Source organism: Bubalus kerabau, chromosome 6 (assembly GCF_029407905.1).
Source record: "Bubalus kerabau isolate K-KA32 ecotype Philippines breed swamp buffalo chromosome 6, PCC_UOA_SB_1v2, whole genome shotgun sequence".
Taxonomy (NCBI): domain Eukaryota; kingdom Metazoa; phylum Chordata; class Mammalia; order Artiodactyla; family Bovidae; genus Bubalus; species Bubalus kerabau.
Window position 1 is genome coordinate 101,350,218 of NC_073629.1, and position 23,691 is coordinate 101,373,908.

A 23,691-nucleotide genomic window follows, 5' to 3' on the forward strand; every position below is an offset into this window, starting at 1 on the left:
CTTGGGACAGTTTGCCATATCTCTTAATACTCTTGGATTCCCTGATAGCACTTGGTGAGTACTCTGCGAATGAGTCAAGGAGGCCTGGGGTGCTGCGGTTCATGGGATCGCAGAGTGGGACGCACTGAGAGACTGAACTGAACTGAACTGGGAATGAGTGCTCAAATATTATATTGGTTGTTGCTGCCTGGATGACTCCCTCCTAAACGAAGGGATGATGTCACTTGGCTGCGTGCTGTATCATGACAACAAATTCCCGGACTATTAAGAAATGTGTGGGGTCCTGATCTAAAATTCCACTGTTGCTGCTCTAGTTTCCTGACTGGAGGAAAGTACTCCTTGTAGAGTTTACATCTCTATTCTTATTTCATTTTCAGTCTCTTCTAGGCAGGTAAATATGTAGTGGTCACTACTTAGCTTCTGAGGACCAGGGAATCCCCTCTCAAACAAATGCTTCCCAAATTCAGGTACTAGGTTACCAGCTTTATAATTTGCTTGGGTCGCTTCTTAGAAATTTGGATTCCTAGAATACTCTAGGTTTAGTAGGTGTTCATAAGGCTCCTAGGTATTCTTGAAAACTCTTTAGATTCTATCTTCTAGAATGATTTCACATTTCTCCTTGAGAAGCACCAGAATAAAAAGTGAAGAATTTAAGAAGGAAAATTGTTCAACAGAATTTGCAAGAACACTGGTTTCCTACTGGCTTGGTACCTGGTATTAATCCTTAATATATTGTCAAGGAGGGTCCCATGTGCCTCACTCAATGTCTTTTTTCTCAATTACTGAGAACACCAGAATGTGGAACGTGTATAGCTATGTCCTGCCTCTTGTATGGAAGGCCAAAGAAAGTGGGTTAGTGAGGTAGTGAAGAGCATGGGCTCTGTAGTGTTGATTGCCATATCTCTTAATATTCTTGGATTCCCGAATAACTAACTGAATCTAATAATTGAATCTCCCTGTGCTGCAATGTTTTCATTTGTAAGACAGGAATAATAACAGTAGTACCTATCCCAAGGAGTCCAGATAGAGAAGAGGACTATAGCTGAGTGTTAAAGTACTTGAATTTTTAAAGTCTCGTGGGAAAGGCAGATTAAGGAGTAGCTAGGGAAATAAGAAGAACACCAGGAGTGTGTTGCCCTGGAATGGAAAGGAAGGGGTTTCAAGGAGGAAGAAATAATTACGTAGTTGTGGCGAATGCTGTTGGTAAGATTATGACCACAGTGATACTGCGTGGATATAAAATGCTTATTTAATACAGTAACTGGCATACAGTAATTGCTTAATACATTTTAACTATTATAGCATTAACAGTGACCAGTCCCTCCTGAACTCCGCGAATTGTCAGTAGTTTTCATTTAGTACTTAATTCTGTACTTCTGTTTATGTCATTAAATTTTTAAAACCTTTTACAAAGTATAAATAAAAGCACACATATGGAAAATGTGTATCTCACTAGGTTTTCACAAATGAACACACCCATAACCAGCATCCTGGATCAAGAAATATTTTCTGTGTATTTCTTTTCTCAGAAGTGAGTATATATATTCCTCAAAGACAAAACTCTCTCCTCTCAAGCCTTTTATCCACCAGAGCGCTGACACTAATCATAAACACTTATAAAAGTATTTGTTGCACTCCCTGTTTATATCATTGTTTTCTGAAATGGGAGTTCATTGGAAGAGCTTGTGTGTTGGTTTTACTGACAAATAAGAATATGCTTTAAAATCTGTGATCATGCCTCAAATTTGAAAGTGGATGTAGTAGAAAGGGCAGAAATGGATGATTGTAGTGCAACATTCTTTTGGCCATGTTGCACTTAAATAATATTTTCTGTTGCTTTGTAGCTTGTTTATAGTCATATGCAAGATACAGTAAGTGCTTTGTGAGTGTATTTCTGTATAATTAATGAGATATTGATACAACTTATCATATTAATAATCTTTATGGTATTAATAGGCCAAAGGTCATGAATCCCAAATATCCAAATGTTCTTGCTTGTTTTCAATAAAGGCCATCATGGCATAGATTTCTGGTTTAATGGCCTAATAATTTGACGTGACAGCACAGCTGTTGGTTTCACTAAGGATCATAAAGATAAATTACTAATAACATCAAGTGCACTGCTTAGAACTTGGATGATATTTAGTAAATATTTCTTGATTGGTGGAATGCCTGTCCTCCACAGTAATGTGAGCACCATTCCTTATTTCTCTCAAAATAGTTTGTCAATAATTACAGTAGAGAAGCACAGCTCTTATTGATGCCTATAAAGTATTGATATTATTAAGAAGAATATTTCTCACATACAATGGTGATACAGACTTTTCTGTGCCTCAGCCATTTCTACAAGTGTTCATTGTAATTGTAGACATTAGTTGAACTTGGAACAGTCAGACATTTACGAGTGTTTTTCAAAACTACTTATAGTAAGCATAGACTTCTAATTTTTTAACAAATTAGTATTTGTTAAAGAGAAAGCAGTTTAATGAAAGATCAGGTACTTTCGAGTTTAATGAGTTGAATTAAGAATCCCAAAGTATGTCTTTGACTCAGACGACCTAACCTTTCCTTTCATTTATTTATTTATTTATTTATTTTGCCTTTCATTTAGTCATGAGTATCAAGGAAGTGGAAATCTTTGGTTTTTAAAGACAGAAATATAACCCTATGGTCAGTTAGCTATTGCTATGTAATATTCAACCACAAAACCATGCAACAATAAACATCTATTTCTCATACCTCTGGAGGCTCTGCTAAGCTGAACTGGGCCCAGTGGCCCAGTTGGGCAGTTTTGCTGCTCTCTCTCTCGCTCAGTCATCTATCTGCAGGTCTGCTGGTGGTCTGCTGTAGGGTGAGCTTTGTGTGGGCACTTTGCTTCAGCTGTTTCTCATTGTCTTCTGGGACCAGTGGGCCAGCTTGGACTTGTCCTTCTTAAGATGATACCAGAATAGCAAGAGTGTGCCAGCACATTTGTACAAGTGCTTTTCATGACTCTGCTTATGTTCCAGTTTGGTTGGCTAATATCTGATTGGACAAAGCAAGTCACATGCCTGAATCCACACTGGGAGCATACTGCAAAGTTCTTTGTGTCAAAGAACATTGATTCAGTAAGGGGTGAAGAATTGGAACCTTTGTTGCAATATCTCATACCCTATAAACATCCCAGTTAGCACATTATAATTATTTGTCTTTTCTACTCTACTTGAGGGTAAAACTTGCTCTCATTTTAAAAATCATAACTACTAGTTATTAAGCACCCACTGTGGGCTGAGTGCTATGCTTGGTGCTTTATATATTAGCTATAGTTCTCACAATTCTGTAGTTCTGTTTCTTCTGTTTTATAGATGAGACAACTAAGGCTTAGAGAAATTAAGTGACTTCCTCAAAGTAGGATGTGGATTTAGGTTCATCGGACCTCAAAGTCTGTACTCTTTTCATTGTAACATGCTGTCCTTAATTCACTTATGTATTCCCCATAGTCCTGAGCACAGGTTCTTGTATGTGTAACACATATAGTATTTGTAGAATTCATTTCTGACTAACTTTGTATATTTTGTGTTATTTGGGAAAGCTGTTTTCTGGTTATTGGATATATTATAATGTATTTGGGTGCAAGTAACAGAAAATAGTTAAATGGCCTTAAACAACTAAAGGACTCATATAAACTGAAATTCTAGCAGCTTATTAGGTTAGAGCTTGGTTTAATTCAGCAGCTAAATAGATGTTATCCAGAGACCTCCCACCTCTTCCCATTTCTTTGTTCTATGCTTACATTGTCAGCTTCGTCCTAAGGTTGGCTCTCATTCATAATCAAAAAGTAGCTGCTACCAACTTACATGCTATTTTCTATTCCATATTCAGGTAGGAGGGATGTCAAAGGAGAGGAGAGAGAGATGCTTACAGATAGATTACATGTCATCTCATAATGGTTTTTATGGTTTGTTTTTGTTTGGGGATATTTTTTGTTTTTTACTTTGTTAAGAAAAGCACAAGGAGGGAAATATCCTCATATCAAACAGTTTGGGGAACTTCTTTTTTGGGAGGGACCTCTTTGTACAGAACCTCTTAGTGCCTAGAAGATTTGGAATTTGGTGGATGAGCGGGGTATAAGGTTGTAGGGTATGGGCCTCAAGTGACAATACTCTGGTCAAGGGAGTCAGCAAAAGAATTGATAGGATGTTTTGGGGTCTTTCTTGCCATTTCTGCCATGGAAAAACTATTCTTTTTTCCACTATGGCTATAAGAGCCATTTAGCTATAAAAAGGGGGCTTCCCTGGTGGCTCAGTGATAAAGAATCTGCCTGCAATGCAGGAGACGTAGATTGAATCCCTGGGTTGGGAAGATCCTCTGGAATGGCAGCCCATTTCAGTATTCTTGCCTGGAGAGTCCCCTGGACAGAGGAGCCTGGCAGGATACAGTCTATGGTGTCGCAAAGAGTCGACACGACGGAAGCAACTGAACATGGCATGGCAGCTATAAACAGAGCAATTGCTTGGCCTCTTTAGCAAAGTCACCTCAGCCAGTCAGATACTTGGTACTGACAGAAATGCTCTTCACTCATGAGGGGATGTTTAGCCCTGCAAGTGGCTGAAGAGAATTTTTAATTCACAAAGCCCTCATCCTCTTCTCACTCACCATTTCTACCCCTTTCCCCACTTTCTTTATTAAAGAAGAGTTACTTTGGAAATTCCTTGTTTATGTGGGTTGATATGTGTTGTTTCTGAGTCGGTTTCTGTCAGACCTCTAAGAAGCCTTTATATAATCAGAGAGCTTACAATGAAAGGAGACTCTGTGGGTTCAGTAACCAAACTCATGCATTATTTATACAAATGAGCAGCCAGACCCCGATTCCAGTTTCTTGGTGTGCTGTGATATTGCCATTGGTTTTGCCTACTGCTTTTCTTATTTTTGTGTGACCCAGTACAGACTATTCTCCTGGTCTATCTTACCTTGAGCCAAATGCAAAGTTGTCTGGTGCCTGCCTTGAGTTAACTTTGGCAGCATAGCCATGCCCTCTATCTTTCAAGCATGTGGCTGCTTTTCTTGTCCCTGGTCTGCCTTTGTTTCAGTTTGATATGTTACTACATAAGTAATCTTCCTTAGGCATACTTTGATAATGTGATGCTTCTGTTTAAAAACTTCTGTTTGGTATTCTAGACTTTCTCTAATCGGATTTCAGAATTCAAATTGCTCCCTTTTGTTAGGTGGGTCTTTTTGCTATCTTCTACACGTGCTAGCCTTAGATATGCCTTCCAGGACCTGGGATGCCCTTGTCTCTCTTCTCCCTTCCACTTTCCAAGTTATGTCAAATTCCGAGTTCTCTAGTTAGGGTCAGTCTCTTAAATAGGGTCTGTATAATGATACCCGTGTGATTGGGTCCATAGTACATGTAGAAGCTTCATTAACTCCAGTGGAAAGAGCCAGCAGTCAAAAATAGTGTGAAATGCTACATCCAAGTCCTTGCACAATTAGAAATTCATTCCATTTATACATGTAAAAATAGCTAAAGCAGTCCTATGAATACATGTTGGTGTCTTCTTTACTTCTGAAAAAATGTAGCTTTTATTTAACTTTTGGTTTGGTCATTTAGTAATTTTAAAAATCTCTAAATAAATTGTGGTACATGTTTTCTGCCCTTATTTTTAGTAACTCCCTAAGACATTTGAGAAACAAGAATTTGAGGTTGGCAGCCTAACCTACAAATAATAGAAGAGTTCATTTAATTTACTTTTTTCTTAAAGAAGTTTCCCCCTGATTTGCTAGCATGCCTCTAGCTCATTTACTTATTAAGGAAAAAAATTTACTGGCTCCCACCTTGTGTCTTGCAGTATTCCAGGTACTCGAAATATAGTGTAGTGTTAGTTGCTCAGTCGTGTCCAGCTCTTTGAGACCCCATGGACTATATCCTGCCAGGCTCCTCTGTGCACGGGATTTCCGAGGCAAGAATACTGGAGTGGGTTGCCATTTCCTTCTCCAGGGGATCTTTCTGACCCAGGGATCAAACCCAGGTCTCCTGCATTGCAGGCAGATTCTTTACCATTTAAGCTGCAGGGAAGTCTGTAGAATATAATAATGAACAAATGATGATCTCTGCCCTCATGAAAATTACATTGTAATCATCAGGGGTGGGAGAGGAGTTAGACTAAACAAGAAACAAATTGTATATATGATGTTATGTTCTCTGGGGTTTTGAATGTGTAGATAGAGAAGATATCACAGAAGAGATAAAAATTAAGGAGGTAGTGGAACTAGTTATGTGAATATCTGAGGGAAAAGTGTTCTAGGCAGTGGAAACAGCAAGTGTAAAGATATGGAGGGAGAAATGCCTGGTGCTGGGTGTGGTCAAAGAACTCCGAAGACGGTGATGTGGCTGCAGCAGAAGGAATAAAAAGAATAGTAGTAGACGGAAGTCAGAGAAGAAACATGGGCCAGAGCCCGCAAGGTGCCTTACAGACCATTGTAAGAGTTTCCTCTTTTACTAAGGATGAATTGAGAAGTCTTTGGAGGTTTTTGAGTAGAATTACAACATGATATGACTTACCTTTTAACAGGATCACCCTGGCAACTGTGTGGTGAATAGACTGAAAAGGAGGCAAAGGTGAAAGCAGAAAGATTAGTTAAGAGAGACTATTTCAACAGAGTCCATGAAATAAATAGAGACTATGCAAAAAAGGTGAGAGGCAATGGTGACTTGGACCAGAGTGGTAGCAGTGAACCTCGTGATTTTAGATCTATTTTGAAAGTAGAGATAACAAACTTTCCTGATGCAGTGGGTGAGGGAAGTGAGAAGATGAAATAATTCAAGGATAACTGAAGTTTTGGGCCTGAACATCTGAAAGATAGAGTTTCTGTTAATGGAGATGGGAAGACTTCAGGAGGTACAAGATGGAAGATAATCAAGAGGCCAGTTTTGAATAGATTGAGTTTGAGATATTTACTGAACATCGAAGTGGAGATAACTTCATAAAGCATCAGGATTTCAAGGAGTGCTCTGAATGATACCTTCCTTGTGCAGATCCTATTTATCAGCTTTTTCACTAGAAAACATTTTATTGATTTAGAAGGAGGCATTTTTCAACTGCTTGTATCACTTTCTGAGTGATAATAATGAAAATCATTAAGCTGTTTTTCTTATTATAAGAAAAATAATTTATTTTCTATTATTATTTCTGTTATTCTTCTTATAAGAAGAACATTAAGCTGTTCTTCTTATAAGTGTGCCATGACCTACTAAGCCTCTCCTTTGGGGTGGGGGGGATACATTAGCATACAATCCCATGGAATATGTGGTATTTTCCTATTTTACAGGTGAGAAATCTGAGGCTCAAAAAGAAGTTAATTTACCTGAGGTCTCCTAGCTAAGTGATCTTCCCTAGTGGCTCAGATTGTAAAGCATCTGCCTACAATGCGGGAGACCCAGGTTCAGTCCCTGGGTTGGGAAGATCTCCTGGAAAAGGAAATGGCAACCCACTCCACAGTGTTCTTGCCTGGAAAATCCCATAGACGGAAGAGCCTGGTAGGCTACAGTCCATGGGCTCGCAAAGAGTCAGATACGACTGAGCAACTTTACTTTCACTTTCTTAGCTAAGTAGTGGAGCTGGGATTGAGTCAAGTTCTACCTGACTATAATCCCATTTACTCAACTTTAAGCTCCTTGATCTTGGCTATTTTGTTCACTGTTGAATCTCACGTAACTGGCATGCAATAAATATTTGTTGGGTGAATGGATAAATAGATGAATGAGTGGACACTGCTTCCCAACACTTGAACTTCCAGCCATTAAGCTGTTAGCCACAGACATCTGCCTCTTTCAGGGTTGTTTTGGGCAACTGATGAATCTTTTCAGTGGTTGATAGTGATAGGACAAAGGATTTACAAAATGCTTCAGGAGACTTCTAGCTAATCTTTCTTTTAATCCTCTCCATGACTGTGAAACTAGTGTGGCATTTGAATTCATAGAGCCCCTTGTGAGTTTAGACTAAACCTGTTTCTAACAGAAATTTTGAAAAATGTTTTTCTTAATTTGATAGGTGGTATCATTCATCAGAGTTGGATCTGTGTTGACTCGAGAGCTTCTCCTACTTTGGATTCTGTAGCAAATAGGACGATGGTGGGAGGATGTACCTTTCACACATTCTTACTACTTCAGGGCATTTCAGCATTCCTACACTTGATACCTAATCACTCTACTCTGAGTTTCCTTGCTGTTTATGTTGGTCTTGTTATCACAGTCACCATTGCCTGCTTATATAGTAGGTTCTTAGGTCAATGATTTCCAAAATGAATCATAAGCTTTTCTTTCTTCAACATGCTCATTTTAGCACACTTGACCTTCTCATAGTAATGGCTCGTGTCTATATCCTTTTCAACAAATAAGGAGACACTGTGTCAAGGGCTAGTTTAGATGAACTTCCAAGAGGAGAAGCTGCTCTGTGAAGGTGGCAGAACAATTGTCTAAAGCCTTCTGAAGTACTTGGCACAAGTAGCTCCTTAATAAATGTTTATTAAATTAATTAATAACTTATAAAAGTATTAGTATAATGCTTAACTTTTCTAAAACTAGAGTTCTCGTTCCCTTCCTCCTTGACCTCTCGCATTTTTTACATCTTATCAATCATCATGTCCTGACCATTTTGCCTCCTTTCTATCTTGAATCCATTCACCTCAGGTGAGTTCCTTCTGCTATCATCATCTTTTGCCACAACCTTCTAAACTAGTCTCCCTATCAGTCTTGTTCCTTGCCTTGCATCCATATTGTCCGTATTGCCAGCCAGAGTTCCTGTTAAAATACAAATCTATTTTTTAACAATCTGAGCAATTTTTAAATGTACAATTCAATAGTTAGTATTCAGTTCAGTTCAGTTCAGTTGCTCAGTCATGTCCGACTCTTTGTGACCCCATGAATTGCAACACGCCAGGCCTCCCTGTCCATCACCAACTCCCGGAGTTTACTCAAACTCATGTCCATCGAGTCGGTGATACCATCCAGCCATCTCATCCTCTGTTGTCCCCTTCTCCTCCTGCCCCCAATCCCTCCCAGCATCAGAGTCTTTTCCAATGAGTCAATTCTTCGCATGAGGTGGCCAAAGTATTGGAGTTAAATATGTTTATATTGTTGTGTAACAGGTTTTTGGATCTTTTTCCTCTTGCAGAATTGAAATTCTGTACTATTAAACAACTCCCTATTTCCCTCTTCCTCCAGTCCCTGGTAACCACTGTTCTATTTTTTGTTTCAATGATTTTGATTACTTAAGTACCTCAAAAAAGTAGAATCACTCAGTAGTTGTCTTTCTGTGTGACTGGCTCATTTTCTTAGCTTAATGTCCTAAAGGTTCACCTATGTTGTAACATGTGACAGGATTTCCATCCTTTTTAAGTGTGAATAATATTCCATCACAAGTTTATACATACTATATTTTACTTACCTATTCATCCATCTGTGGAAATTTGGGTTGCTTCCATCTGTTGGCTATTGTGAACAGTACTGCTTTGAATAAAGGTGTGCCTATGTCTCTTAGAGACCCCATTTTCAATTTTTTTTGATGTATACTAAGAAGCAGAGTTGCTAAATGATATAATAGTTCTATTTTTAACTTTTTTAGGAACCAGCATATTGTTTTCCACAGTTATTGTACCATTTTACAATCCTACAAATAGTGCAAGGGTTCTAATTTCTCTACATCCTTGTCGATGCTTACTGTTTTCTTTCTTTCTTTTTTTGAATAGTTGCATTCTAATGGGTGTGAGGTGATAACTCACTGTGGTTTTGACTTGCATTTCTCCATTTCTCATTTGTTGCAGAGACTGTCCTTTTCCCTTTGATATATGTGAGGGTTTATTTCTGGGCTTTCTATTCTATTCCATTAGTCTATATGTCTGTCTTTATGCCAACACCACAATGTTTAATGCAAAGCTAATTTTGTTTTTCCTTTCATAAACCCTTTTATGGATCCTCATTGCCCTCAGAGTAAAGTCAAAATATCTAACCCTGGCCCTCACCATCTCTGTATCCTCACTGCTTGTTCTTCTCTGATCTGTTGGTTCAGGTCTCAGTTGTATACTGCAGCTGTACTGAGCCTCTTTCTCCTTCAGTTCCACAAATGAGATGTGACCCTTTCCACCTTTGGGTCTCTGCCTCAGCTCTCCCTCTGCCTAGAACACAAACTTTCTGTCTCTCATTGGCCTGGCCAAATCCTATTTAACCTTTAGGACTCAGCTTAGATATAACTTTCTCTAGGAAGTCTTTTCTAATCTCCCAAGATTAGTTAGACATCCCTCCTATATGCTTCCATAATACCATAGTATTTATCATTGACTTTAATTTACTCTTTGCTTGTGTATGTAGCAAAGTAATGCTCAAAATTCTCCAAGCTAGGCTTCAATGGTATGTGAACCATGAACTTCCAGATGTTCAAGCTGTATTTAGAAAAGGCAGAGGAACCAGAGATCAAATTGCCAACATCCATTGGATCATAGAAAAAGCAAGAGAATTCCAGAAAAGCATCTACTTCTGCTTCATTGACTATCCCACAGCCTTTGACTGTGTGGGTCATAGCAAATTATGGAAAATTCTTAAAGAGATGGAAATACCAGACCACCTTACCTGCCTCCTGAGAAATCTGTATGCAGGTCAAGAAGCAGCAGTTAGAACTGGACATGGAACAACAGACTGGTTCCAAATTGGGAAAGGAGTAGGTAACGCTGTATATTGTCACCCTGCTTTTTTAACTTCTATGCAGAGTATGTCATGTGAAATGCTTGGCTGGATGAAGCACAAGCTGGAATCAAGATTGCCAGGAGAAATATCAATAACCTCAGATACACAGATGACACCACCCTTATGGAGAAAATGAAGAGGAAGTAAAGAGCCTCTTGATTAAAGTGAAAGAGGAGAGTGAAAAAGCTGACTTAAAATTCAACATTCAAAAAACGAAGATCATGGCATCGGGTCTCATCACTTCATGGCAAATAGATGGGGAAACAATGGAAACAGTGACAGAGTTTATTTTTTTGGGTTCCAAAATCACTGCAGATGGTGACTGCAGCCATGAAATTAAAAGACTCTTACTCCTTGGAAAAAAAGCTATGAACAACCTAGATAGCATATTGAAAAACAGAGATATTACTTTGCCAACAAAAGTCGATCTAGTCAAAGCTATGGTTTTTCCAGTAGTCATGTATGGATGTGAGAGTTGGACTGTAAAGAAATCTGTGAGTGAAAGTCACTCAGTCATGTTCAACTCTTTGTGACCCCATGGACTATATACAGTCCATGGAATTCTCCAGGCCAGAATACTGGAATTGGTAGCCTTTCCCTTCTCCAGGGGATCTTCCCAACCCAGGGGTTGAACCCAGGTCTCCCACATTGCAGGCAGATTCTTTACCAACTGAGCTATCAGGGAAGCCCAAAGGAAGCTGAGCACTGAAGAATTAATGCTTTTGAACTGTGGTGTTGGAGAAGACTCTTCCGAGTCCCTTGGACTGCAGGTTCAAACTGGTCAATCCTAGAGGAAATGAGTCCTGAATAGTCATTGGAAAGACAATGCTGAAGCTGAAACTCCAGTACTTTGGCCACCGAATGTGAAGAACTGAAAAGAACTTAGAAAAGACTCTGATGCTGGGAAAGATTGAGGGCAGAAGGAGAAGGGTGCGACAGAAGATGAGATGGTTGGATGGCATCACTGACTTGATGGACATGAGTTTGAGCAAGCTCTGGGAGTCGGTGATAGACAGGGAAGTCTGGCGTGCTGCAGTCCTGGGGTTGCAAAGAATCAGACATGACTGTGTGACTGAACTGAACTGACTTTGTAAGTAGATTATAAATTCCTTGAGGTCAGGGTCTGTTTTGTTTGCATTGGCCTCCATTGGTTCCTTCATAGTGCCTGACAATGATAACTGCTTATCGTATTTGTTAATTGAATGAATAAAAAATCAGTGGCATTTTCTGGCTCAAAAGTATTCTGTGATTTCCTCATTGATTACAGTGTAGTTTTGTAACCTTAGTGGCTTATTAGAATTGCTTAGGAGTTTTTTACAAAGTACAGATGCTGGGACCTCACACAAGGCCTATTGAGTTAAAGTCTTGGGTGAGACCGAGGCATCTGTATTTGAAAATAAATTAATAGGGCACCATAGGTTATCTAGTGCACAGCTAGGGAGAGGGAGAGGGTGGGAAGATTTGGGAGAATGGCATTGAAACATGTAAATATCATGTATGAAATGAGTTGCCAGTCCAGGTTCGATGCACGATACTGGATGCTTGGGGCTGGTGCACTGGGACGACCCAGAGGGATGGAATGGGGAGGGAGGAGGGAGGAGGGTTCAGGATGGGGAACACATGTATACCTGTGGCGGATTCATTTTGATATTTGGCAAATCTAATACAGTTATGTAAAGTTTAAAAATAAAATAAAAATTAAAAAAAACAAACAAAAAAAAAAAAAAACAAAAAAAAAAAACCATGGAACTCAAAATAAACTCTTAGCCTGGTATCTAGTCCTCTCTGCTCTAGCATCATCCTGCCTGTTTTCTTCTAGTTCTCTTCCTCTTTAACAAGTACTCTATAATTCAGGCAAAGTAGGCTTTATGTGTTTACTAAATGCAGTGTGTGTTTTCCTGCTTCCTTATTTGTATTATTTCTTCAACCCAGAATACTCTTTCCCTTTATCCTATGGAAATCTTCCCCCTCTTCAAGACTTGGCTCAAAGACCACTTATTTCTGCATAAAACCTTTCCTGATTGTTTCCTTACCATTGCTACACCTCCCTATCTCTCCCTTAGGTAGTCAAAATGTTTCCCTCCATTGATCTTCTTTTACAGTTGTTTTTTTTTTTTTTTGGTACCTCTCTTATTACACATTTCACCATGTATTAAAGTTATTTTTGCTTTAGTTTCCTTGCAGCAGTGTAAGCTCCTAGAGTAAAGGAGGAACCCAGACTTCAGGGTCCGAAGACTTGGGTTCAGATCCCTATCTCAGATCCATTGAATAGCCAAAGGCAAGTTAGTTAAATTCTCTGGGCTTGGTTTCTTCATTCAGTAGAAAACAATGACAAGAATGTTTCAAGATCTTGCAAAGTTCAAATGAGGTAACTGTGAAAGTGCTTTGTAAAATCACTTGCTGGTTATTATATAATGGCAAACATGGTGTCTTACTCAGATGTATACTCCTAATCTCCCCAAAGTACCTCATATTTAGAAGACACTTTTATAGGTATTGGCTGAATGATTGAATAGGGAGGAAAGGAAGCAAACAGTAAACATGTTATGTTATCAAAAAAGTGAAATTGAGAAAAATCTTCCAGTGATTTTTAGTACCTGTACGAATGTGTAGAATTCTTGCCTCAAGAATGGAATAATTTCTAAATGGCTTCTTAAATTGTTCAATTGTAAGACCTCTTGCATAGTTATCCTTTCCTTCTGTAATTAATTCACTTGGCAATTTCTTTTCTACCCAGACTAGCTAGTTAGTCAAATGTGTTTCTGATATGCTCAGAAGGAACAGAACTGAATACTGGACTTAGAAATAAAATAATAGACATATGACTTCCCCAATAAGTCTTTAAGTCAACTAAAGTGTTAGGATGAGGAAATATTTTAATTTTTAACCAATAATTTGTTGTACTTGGCGGTGTCAGATGCTTTTTAAAAAATAACTTTTTTTCTGATTATGAAATCACACATGCTCATTAAAGAAATAGCTAATATTTCTAGAATGTAAAGTTTGGCATGCATTTTCTTTTTTCACCCTGTGACAACTTGACAACCCTGTGAGATGTAGTCATTATTGTTGCTATCTTATGTAAAAAGAAGCTGAGAATTAGATTAAATAGTACCTGAAAAGCTCTTCTTTCATTTTATCTACTTAGCCCAATTTTCAAGTCTTAGTTTAAATTTTCACTTCATTATATTGGCTTTTCCTAATGGTTCCCCCCGCATCTAGATCATTACTTAGATTATTATTCTCTTTGATAGTATTCTTCCCTTTTTCATTGTAGCACATATCATAACATATAATTCTTTATTTATTTGATGTTTGTTTATTGTCCCTCTCCTATATATCAATTCCAGTAGGATTGGGACCATGTTCTGTTTGTTTACCACCAGCAACAAGTAAGTAGCAGGTCATTGAAGAGCATGGGGTTGGTAGAGGAAGTAGTGGACCTCCTCAATTACTGCCTTTATATTAAGCTCAGGAAGCTAAAGATCACATTCTTAGATGCTGGAAAGTTGGAGTGTTAGTTAGAGGGCTCCACAGTTAAGGAGGACCGTTGTGTTTAGTGTGATTATTCTCTTCCCTAACTTACGCTCTTTACAAAGCTAATATGGGTTACTTCGGCCCCTAGGCAAGGATGTTATAGAAGGACTTCAATTGTATAATGTGGAGTTTAGCATGGACTGCCTTTCAGGTCTATCCCACCATATTATATTGTTATTCTATACCCTTGGGCATTGTTTTTTTCATGAGTATCTTTGAAAAAATTGTTGATCCATGCATGAAATCAGGAAGGAAAATGTACCTATGTTGATACTGACTAACTTATCCTGTACATAAGTTCATAGAAATACTTTTCTGGGAATACATAAAAGATAAGGAGACATTATGAAGATTAGAGAAAAGAATATTAAAAATTTGAGAGATAGAGGCTGGATGATACAGGGCCTTATAGACCATGGTGAAGATTTTGAATTTTATTTTAAATACAGCAGGAAGCAATTGAAAGATTTTAGATAGGAGAACAGTAGGATGCAATTTGTATTAAAAAATAGCACTTTGGCTGCTGTGGAGAACAGATTGTAGAGTGACAAAAGTGAGGACAAGGAGACCAGTGGGGAGAAACATACAGATTATATGAGAGAATGTGGGTAGCTTGAACTGGAGTGGTATCTGTGAAGATTTTTAAAGGTCTCTTTTAGAAATAGAAACACAAGGTCTTATGACTTCGATAAGAAAAAGAGTAAGGAATCAAATAAGGCCCATTTTCTAGGTGAGTGGTTGTTTCATTTACTGAGATTTGGAAAATTTCCAGAATGCTGATGGAATGCCTACTCGGCCATGTATGTATTACCTGAGATTTTTTTTTTTTAACATAACACTTAATCAGAATAGTCTGTTTGCTGTGAAAGACCAGATTCAGTCTTTGAGCTTTTTAAGGATAACACATCACTGCATCTTAAAGCCCTTCCATGGACAAGACCTTTTTGGTCTAAGCCCTAAAGACTGAGGTAGCTGATGAGAGTAGATTCATGGAGAGTGTAGAAGGGATCTCTATATGTAGATAAATGGTTGGAGACACTTAATTTGTTCATTAATTCCGTTACCTTTTATTGAGGCTTACACTGATCTAGCAATGGCATTGAATCTCAGTGAACTCAAGAAGTGAAGTTAATTGTACATTAGAACCTTCTGAATTTATTTGGAAAAGTATTCAGAATTCAGCACCTTGGTCATTCTCTGCTTTTAGCTATTTAGAAAAATTTCTTAGAATTTAGTATCCCCAAAACCCCTTTGAGTGATATCATATCCAGATCTGCTGCTTTGTTTGAATTGCAAGTTGGCCTTAGACCAGCGTTAGCTGCTTCTCAGAGAGTCCAGTGACTGATAGAGAAAAGATAATTTGGAACATGTTGATAGAAAAACTCTAGACTTAACTTCACTCAAGTTTAATCATCTCATTTTTCTCATTTACTTTCTCATTTTTCCTGTGTAGCTTGCAGGATCTTAGTTCCCCAACCAGGGCTTGAACCTGTGCCCCTGCAGTGGAAGCATGGCATCCTAACCACTGGACCACCCAGGAATTCTCTACTCTGTCATTACAGAGGGCACATAATTCCAACATTTGAGATGGTCTGAAACCAAAGAAATGGCTTTCTCTCTTTCTTTACAGTTGTAGATACTTAGGTATACATGCATGCTCAGTCGCTGTCATGTCTGACTCTTTGTGACCCCATGGACTATAGCCCACCAGGCTCCTCTGTCCATGGGGTTATTCAGGCAAGAATACTAGAGTGGGTTGCCATTTCCTCCTCCAGGGAATCTTCCTGACCCAAGGATCAAACCTGTGTCTCCTGTATTAGCAGGTGGATTCTTTACCACTGAGCCACCTGGGAAGCTCACTTATGTATACACCAGACCTCAAATCTGTTTTCTCTGCAGTTGAACCAAAACTGGCTGACTCCTCTTTGCCCGCCCCTTCTTTTGATAACTCCAGCTAGTCTTTGTGAATTTTTGTGATCTTGCAGGTAATTAGTTACCTATTTAACCCTTAGCCTTTAGAGGAGATTTCTCCCTGCACTTGGAGTGACTATTGAGTTGGAAAGCTGTTTTCCACATAGCAAATTAGAAACCTTTCCTCCCTTTTTGTCCTTCTATCTACCGTTTGCCACTAGAAGATACCATCTGGGCTTATAGTTTGCCTCTAAATTTTGCTTGACTTTTTCTTTATCCATAGGCCAAGTTGTGTGTTGATATGGACAGAAGAGGTGGAAGAAATGATTGGCTCATTTGATGATAGAGTCTCCCCCCACCTTTTTTTAAATTGGAGGATAATTGCTTTACAGAATTTTGTGGTTTTCTGTCAAACATTAACAAGAATCAGCCATAGGGACACCTATGTCCCCTCCCTCCCAAACCTCCCTCCCATCTCCCTCCCATCCCACCCTTCTAGATTGTCACAGAGCCCCTGTTTGAGTTCCCTGAGCCATACAGCAAATTCCCATTGGCTATCTATTTTACGTATAGCAATATAAGTTTCCATGTTGTAGTTTCCTTTGATATAAATCATCTTAATTAGAAACTTAAACCTCTTTTGGTTTCCATTTTCATTTTGTCGATTGTCAAGCCCTTACTCCTGAGATCTGGGGAAAGGGGAAGCAGGGTCTGTTGTCTTCCTTAACAGATTGCTTTGTTCAGTGTGAGTTCAATCACAAGGTGAATGTCAGAGGTTCTTGTCTGAATCTGGAAAATGTGAGGTTGTCGTAGATATGGGGTAGCAAGTTGGATTTGAATTAAAAAATTTTTTTATTGAAGTATAGAAGAAAGCTTTCAAACATGACCTTAATAACTATGTCACTGATGAAGATATCGTGGAGGTGGGGATAGGAAAGCAGACTGGATAGAGTAGTCAGCAGACCTAGGCTGATCTTAAATCATGTCTGAGACCATTGATTGCTAGTAGAGCTTTATGGGGCAAATAAAAGAGTCTTAGTGTTATCTTAGTTCATTTCTTTGAGAAGATTAGTTTTACAGATTTATCTTTTAATGTTTACTTTATTTAAACAAATTTGATTTTGATTATGAGATGTTTACAGTAAGAATTAAAGATCTGTGGGAGAAGCTTAGTCATACTTTTTTGAATCTTGTGGGCAAACAGTCATTTTGATGTTTATAGTAGTTTATGTGCATAGAAAAACACTCGTACTACTTCAGGTGCATTAAACAAACATGTTCTTAAAGTGGTGAGCGGGTTATACTTAGCGTCTGCAGGAAGTATGAGGAAAAAGTGAGTGGTATCTTCATGGCCTCTTCTAACCTGGTTTTTTCAGCTACTGATAAAAGAAATGCCCTCTCTAATTTTCAAAAAGAGATCTTAGATATATTTTTAAGTCCATGTGATTCTGATCACTTTAAGGAGTCTGCAGATAGAGTGGTCAAAAGATCCTCAGAATTTCCTTCCACTGAGTGGCCAGACAGGCTGTTTTGTATTTTGCTTTGTATTTATTGCTACCATAGTATCTGCCATATAGTGCATGCATGCTAAGTCGCTTCAGTTGTGTCAACTCTTTGCGACCCCACAGACCTTAGCCCACCAGGCTCTTCTGTCCATGGATTCTCCAGACAAGAATACTGGAGTAGGTTGCTATGCCCTTCTCCAGGGGATCTTCCCAATCCACATCTCTTATGTCTCCTGCAATGGCAGGCGGGTTCTTTACCACTAGTGCCATCTGAGAAGCCTTCAAGTAGGCATTATTAAATGTTTGTTTTGCATGATATTTATCAGAAAATTCCTCTAAAAGTACATCTCTCTTTTTTATCTTAAATTACAGTAATGACAGAAATGGGAGGGCTTCTAATAAAAGAGGGAACTTTAAACCTGCCTCTATTATTTAAATGTACTTAATCATTCATTTATTAACTCAGGGATTTATTATTTACCTTACTGGATACTAGACTTACAAACTTGAGAAAGATCTGGTCGCTGTCATCAAAGTTATAGTACAATATGATAAGCAATGGTAGAAATACAGGGGGCCCAAGAGGCACAAAAGATGGGATGGGGTATCAGGAAATGCTTTCCAAAATAAGCGACTTGAGTTGGGTTTAGAAGGATGAATAAGAATTAGCAAAGCTATGAAGGGGAAGAAGAGTATTCTGCATAGTACTTAAGCATATATGAAGGCAGAGAGAGTTTAACATTTAAATATTCTGAAATACATCTTGGGTTCCCTTTCTCTTTGACTCAGTTCATTACTGCTGCCTGCTTGAGTCACGCAGGTCCCAGTGGACCTCCTGGAGTGGAGGCTGAACCGTGGTGAACTCAGGCCTTGGCAGATGTGTGGATGTGCACTTGTGTGGTGGCTGTGGAACCTCGAGCTGAGAACAGGGGGCTCCTTTGGAGCATGAGCCTCCCACAGGGCGCTCTTGGGATGCCTGTCCCGGAATTACCCAGGGCAGTAACAAAGCTTTCTTTTCTTCTTTAAACCAAGCCAGCAGGATGGGATGTCTGCTAGCCTTTGTGTTTGGAGCCAACCAACAAACACAGTGACCAGTACAATGGCATTGTTGGGCTTCAGTGAAAAGTAGGTCGTGGCCCAGGCCCTCCTCTGCAGAGGGCCCATCCAAAGAACAGAGGTTGGACAAGCCTCTGATTTGGCTGTTTGGTATTGATGCTGGTTTCTGATGGGCTTTCTGACTTACTTTTGGTGTGTAACATTGTAGGATTTCTTCCCATTGTTTCCAAAAACCTCTATTTGGAATCTCTAAGTTGCCTTTGACTCTTTTCCCTTAGTTCTCATATCTACTACTCAGATGCTAAATCGTTTAGATTCTACTTCTGTTTATTCTAACTCTAGACTACTTTTTCATGCCTGTAATAGCACTGTAAGTCAGGTATTTGGTCATCTCTCATCTGGGCTGATGCAGTAGCCTTTAAACCTCCCTCTAGGTCCTTCTCTCTTTTGTTAACACCATGAGCTTTCTAAAATGTAGTTTCCGTCATGTATTAGTTTCCTAGGATTGCCATAACAAAGCACCACAAAGTGAGTGGCTTATGATGATACAAGTTTATTCTCTCATAGTTCTGAAAGCTTGAAGTCTGAAATCAAAGTGTCGGCAGGGTCTTGCTCTCTCTGAAGGCCCTAAAGGAAGAAGAGCCTTGCCTCTTCATGGTTTCTCTTGGTGTTCCTTAGCTTATAGACACATCAAAATGGATCTTTGCCTCCATTGTTACCTGACATTCTCCTTGTATGTCTGTGTCTCCTCTCCTCTTTTTGTTAAGATATTAGATTAAGGATCCATCCTACTCCAGAAGGACCTTATCTTTACTTGATTACATCTGCCAAAGACCTTATTTTCAAATAAGGTCACATTCACAGGTAATCAATTCATTGAATCTTCATAACTCTATGGGTTAGGCTCTATTATTATTCCCATTTTATAGATGAATGTTAAAGAGTAACCAACCCAGGTCACACAACTAGTCAGAGGTGAGTTTCAATCAGAGGCAGCCTAACTCCGCACTGTGTGGGCTTCACCACTATATTGCACTGCCTGGCTTCACTTTTTAACTTCATTCTTCTCCCCTGTTTATACTTCATGCAGGGAAAGAAAAAAGAGAAGAATAACTACTAATCGCTGCACTTGGTGTTCCTTTTGTATAGAATGTCTTTATTACTCCCAACCCTGCATATGGGCTTCCAGGAAATAGAACTGAATCCTCAATGGGTGATGAGCCAGGCCTAGTGGGAAAAGGTATTCCAGGTAATGGGGCCAGCAATGTGCACAAATGTGCAAGTAAGCAGGGATCAGACCCTTATAAACAGGAGTGAAAGACATGTATGACATGCTAAAGATTGTGGATTTTATCCTAAGAGTAATAGGACATCAGTGAATAATTTTAAAAGGGGAATGACTTAAGGTTGGCATTTAGAAGGTTAATCTTGGATATATTAAGGAAAATTGATTGGAAGGAGGGCTAAGTCTATTCAAGACGTAAGGAAAAGAAAAGAAGACTACTTCGAAAGCTAGTAGAGTAACCCAGGGGAGGAATGATGATAAGATATTAATAGTGGAAAGAATGAGTTGTATACTGTGAGCTAAGCTAAGCATGTGCTAGACACATTAATACTTTGTATATCTTATCTCTCTTTATTTTTCTCTGCCTTTGATTAAACACCAAATCACTTTGGTTCTGCCTCTGAGATGTCTCCAGATATTAACCTCTTTTCCATTCTCGCTCCCAGTCTTTTTCAGGCCTTTGTTGCTTCTCACTTGGGTTCCAGAAGCCTCCTAACTCTTCTCCCAGCCTCAATTCCTGACCTTTCTGTACAGTTTTTACATTACTGTTAGAATGATATTTCTAAAGCACATCTGGTCATTGTCCTGGGTGAAAAAAATCGTTAATTTTTGTGTCATCTCTACTAGACTGTGAACTAAGGGCAGGGATTGGCCCTGCTTAGTTTTATGTTTTCATGTAGTAGGTTTTCAGTATTTCTGTAGGTGTATGGATAGAGGTGGGTGGATCTCCCTCGGGACAACCCCGCTAGTTAGGTGGCAGCAAATGATGTCTGTTAGTGGAATGGCAGCACATTCATCTGCCTTAGGTAAGTGCCCTAGCTCTAGGCTATTTGGGTAGATTTTTCACAAAGGAATAATAATTCTTAGAGTTGATATTTTCTTTAGTACCTCTCTGAATATGCCTTTGAACTACTATTCATAGATAAGTTTGTTTGATTATAGATATCACTACTTTGATATTCAGAGTTAAGAAAGGGTAACCATTTTTTCTTGTTCTTCTGACTGGTTATGATTGGGTGAGGTTATGATTAGAATCAGCAGGAATCGAGAACAGGAGTCCTGGGTGTAGTGCATGTTACCTCAGGGAGAGGTATGTATTGCCTAGTCCTGCTCCAGAATATTCTTTGTATGTAAAAGTTTATGTGTCTATCTGTGTTTGAGTGGTACCATCAGACTCTATAGGGCATATATGGAAAGAGCCATTCTCAGCCTTTTAGGATCCAACTCAGATATTACTTTTTCTCAATATCTACTTTTATACCCCAAGTATTTACCTCTGCTAAAAGGTTATTAGTATTATTTGTTTACCAATGTGTCTTTCATGAACTTCTTTATGGTATAAACTGAGTATTTATATACCCACATTTACTGTGTAGATGGGACTCTTGTAATCACTGGGGGATATAATGTTGATGTAAATGGACAAGTTCTTACTCTCATATGAGGGTGGTAGGAAGGGGAGGAGTGCTTAATAAGTATTTGGAGAAATAAGCTGATATTCCTGAGTGGCGAACTGAGTGTGTGCTTACCTGTTCCTTTGATCATTTTCTAGAGTGTTGGCATATGATTTTTTACATACATAGTAATATTGTTCAGTCACCAACACATATTTGTCCATTTGGTGCCTTTTAAGAAAAAAGTCTTTAATGAAATCGAATATCACACAAATGAAATGGCAGAAACTCTTGACATTTTATTAAACCATGAGGAGGAGAAGCAGGTTTTGGTGTAGGTGAACTTGGGGAACAGTCACTTAGAGGTATTAAGTCCCTCTGACACATTTGATTGGCTGATATTATAGTTTTCTGAACTTGAAAGTTAAAAAGAGCAACAATAAAAATTATAAAATCTTCTCTCTGGTAGGTATTTAAATGTGTTGCCAAGGCCTTTGGTTGTTTCATAGAGCTCCCAAGGGAGTGGTCTGAAAGAAAATGAAAGCAAAGTGGCTGTTATCCCCAGCCCAGAAGGCTGAATGTGCGGGGACAGTTGTTCTTGCCTCTGCTTCCTACAGAGGGGTTTGTTCAGAGCACACACCAGCTGAGTCTGCACATGGTGTTGCTTATGGGGAAGTGGACATTCCGACTAATGGGCACACAGAGTGTGTAGCAACTTAGAAATCTTCCTTGTTGGCAGATCTCAAACTTCCTTTCCTCATATATGCAAAGGTCTTGAGACATTGAGAAGTTGTGGTTTCTGAGAGCCCCAGAGGCTTATCAGCCTCACCAAAGTGTTCACTGAAGGCAGGCAAGTGAATAAACTCCATTTGGTTTCCCTCTCTGGTCCTGGGTTTGTGCTTTTTTTCCATCTTGTCTGGAATAGTCAGAGCCAAATAGCCAGTGTGATTCCTCACCTTGTCTCACCTCTCTCCTCTGCTCTCCACCCTGTGGCTTGGTCTGTGGATTTCTCAGACTTTCAGAGACATGGCGGGACAGAGTAAACATGTGTTTGTCTGAACCAAGAGTCCTGGCTTACCCTGGCCCACAGAATACACATACAGGCTTTTTACCCGTCTTTTCTGCCTGGCCCTCAGTGGGTAACCTGAGTGGCTCCTGAAGTCAAGCCTTCCATGTCACACTGTCATGGTGCCAGACAAGTGGACTACAACCTTGTCATACCTTTTCTACTCTCAGAGCTAGAGAAATTTGTCTACGTGATTAGCTGTCAGCTTTACTGCCCCTCTATAGCTTGGAATTTGCAAGTTCACTTTCCTTTTAGCAAATGGGCACCTCAGATGTGAACCGTGAACAAATTCAACTGGAGTGAAGAGGCTAAGGTGCTATGCTAATGCTGTCATTATGCTTTGTTTTGAGATTTCCAAAGATGGATTATCAAACAAGATGAAGCAGATCAACAGGTTTCCCTTTTGAGAAATTTGGTGTATTTTTAGCCATTCTCTCTGCCTTGCCAAACCTGATCTACTTCATCCAAGATCTGAAATGCTGCCTCATGCTGCCCCCAACTGGTTCTTTTTGGTACTCATGTTACCACATCAGAGAATCTAAGATTATATGAAACTTCTATTATTTTTTTCTTAGCACTTTCATGTATTTGTATTCAATTCTTATAATAACATCATGAGGTATGGATCATGGATTATAATACCTATTGTATAGATGGGAAAACAGAAGGAAAGCCTCATTAGTCTATTTGTCCAAAGTAAAATGGCTGTTAAGAGGCAGAGTTGGACTAAAATTCAGGTTTCTTGTCTTCTCTCCCATCAGGTTCCCTAGTCTTTTGTAAATCCAATATCACCCCCCACTCCGAAAAGGTATGAAGTGCTTATTTTTAGGCTTAGAGGAATTTGCCCGTTTTCTTCCTTGGAAGGAGGAGGGAAATAATACATCACGTGAGGTTTGAGTAAATTCATGAATTTAATTAGCAAAAAATTTTGAGCTCCTGTTCTGCATGAGGCTCCCCAGTCCAAGTGCCATGGCCTCTAACTCTCCAATTTAATATAGGGGTAGAGTGTGAACTCTGGAGCCAGACTGCCTGAGTTTGAACCCTGGCTCTGCTGCTTAATAACTGGGTAACCTTGAACAAGTTGCTAAACCTCCAAATACCTCTTGTAAAATGAGAATAATAGTACACTTACCTTAGGGTTTTGTGAAGATTAAATGATGTAATTAACGGTAAGTCCTCAGAGTAGTGCCTGGCACAAAGTAAGCACCAACTAGTAGCAG

The 23,691-nt window shown here is 39.1% G+C and overlaps 1 protein-coding gene across 6 annotated transcripts in view; it reads left to right on the forward strand.

The window, feature by feature from the left end:
* TESK2 (testis associated actin remodelling kinase 2) overlaps positions 1-23,691 on the forward strand; it is a 139,697-nt gene that overhangs the window by 100,310 nt on the left and 15,696 nt on the right. The gene's annotated exons all lie outside the window — the stretch shown is intronic.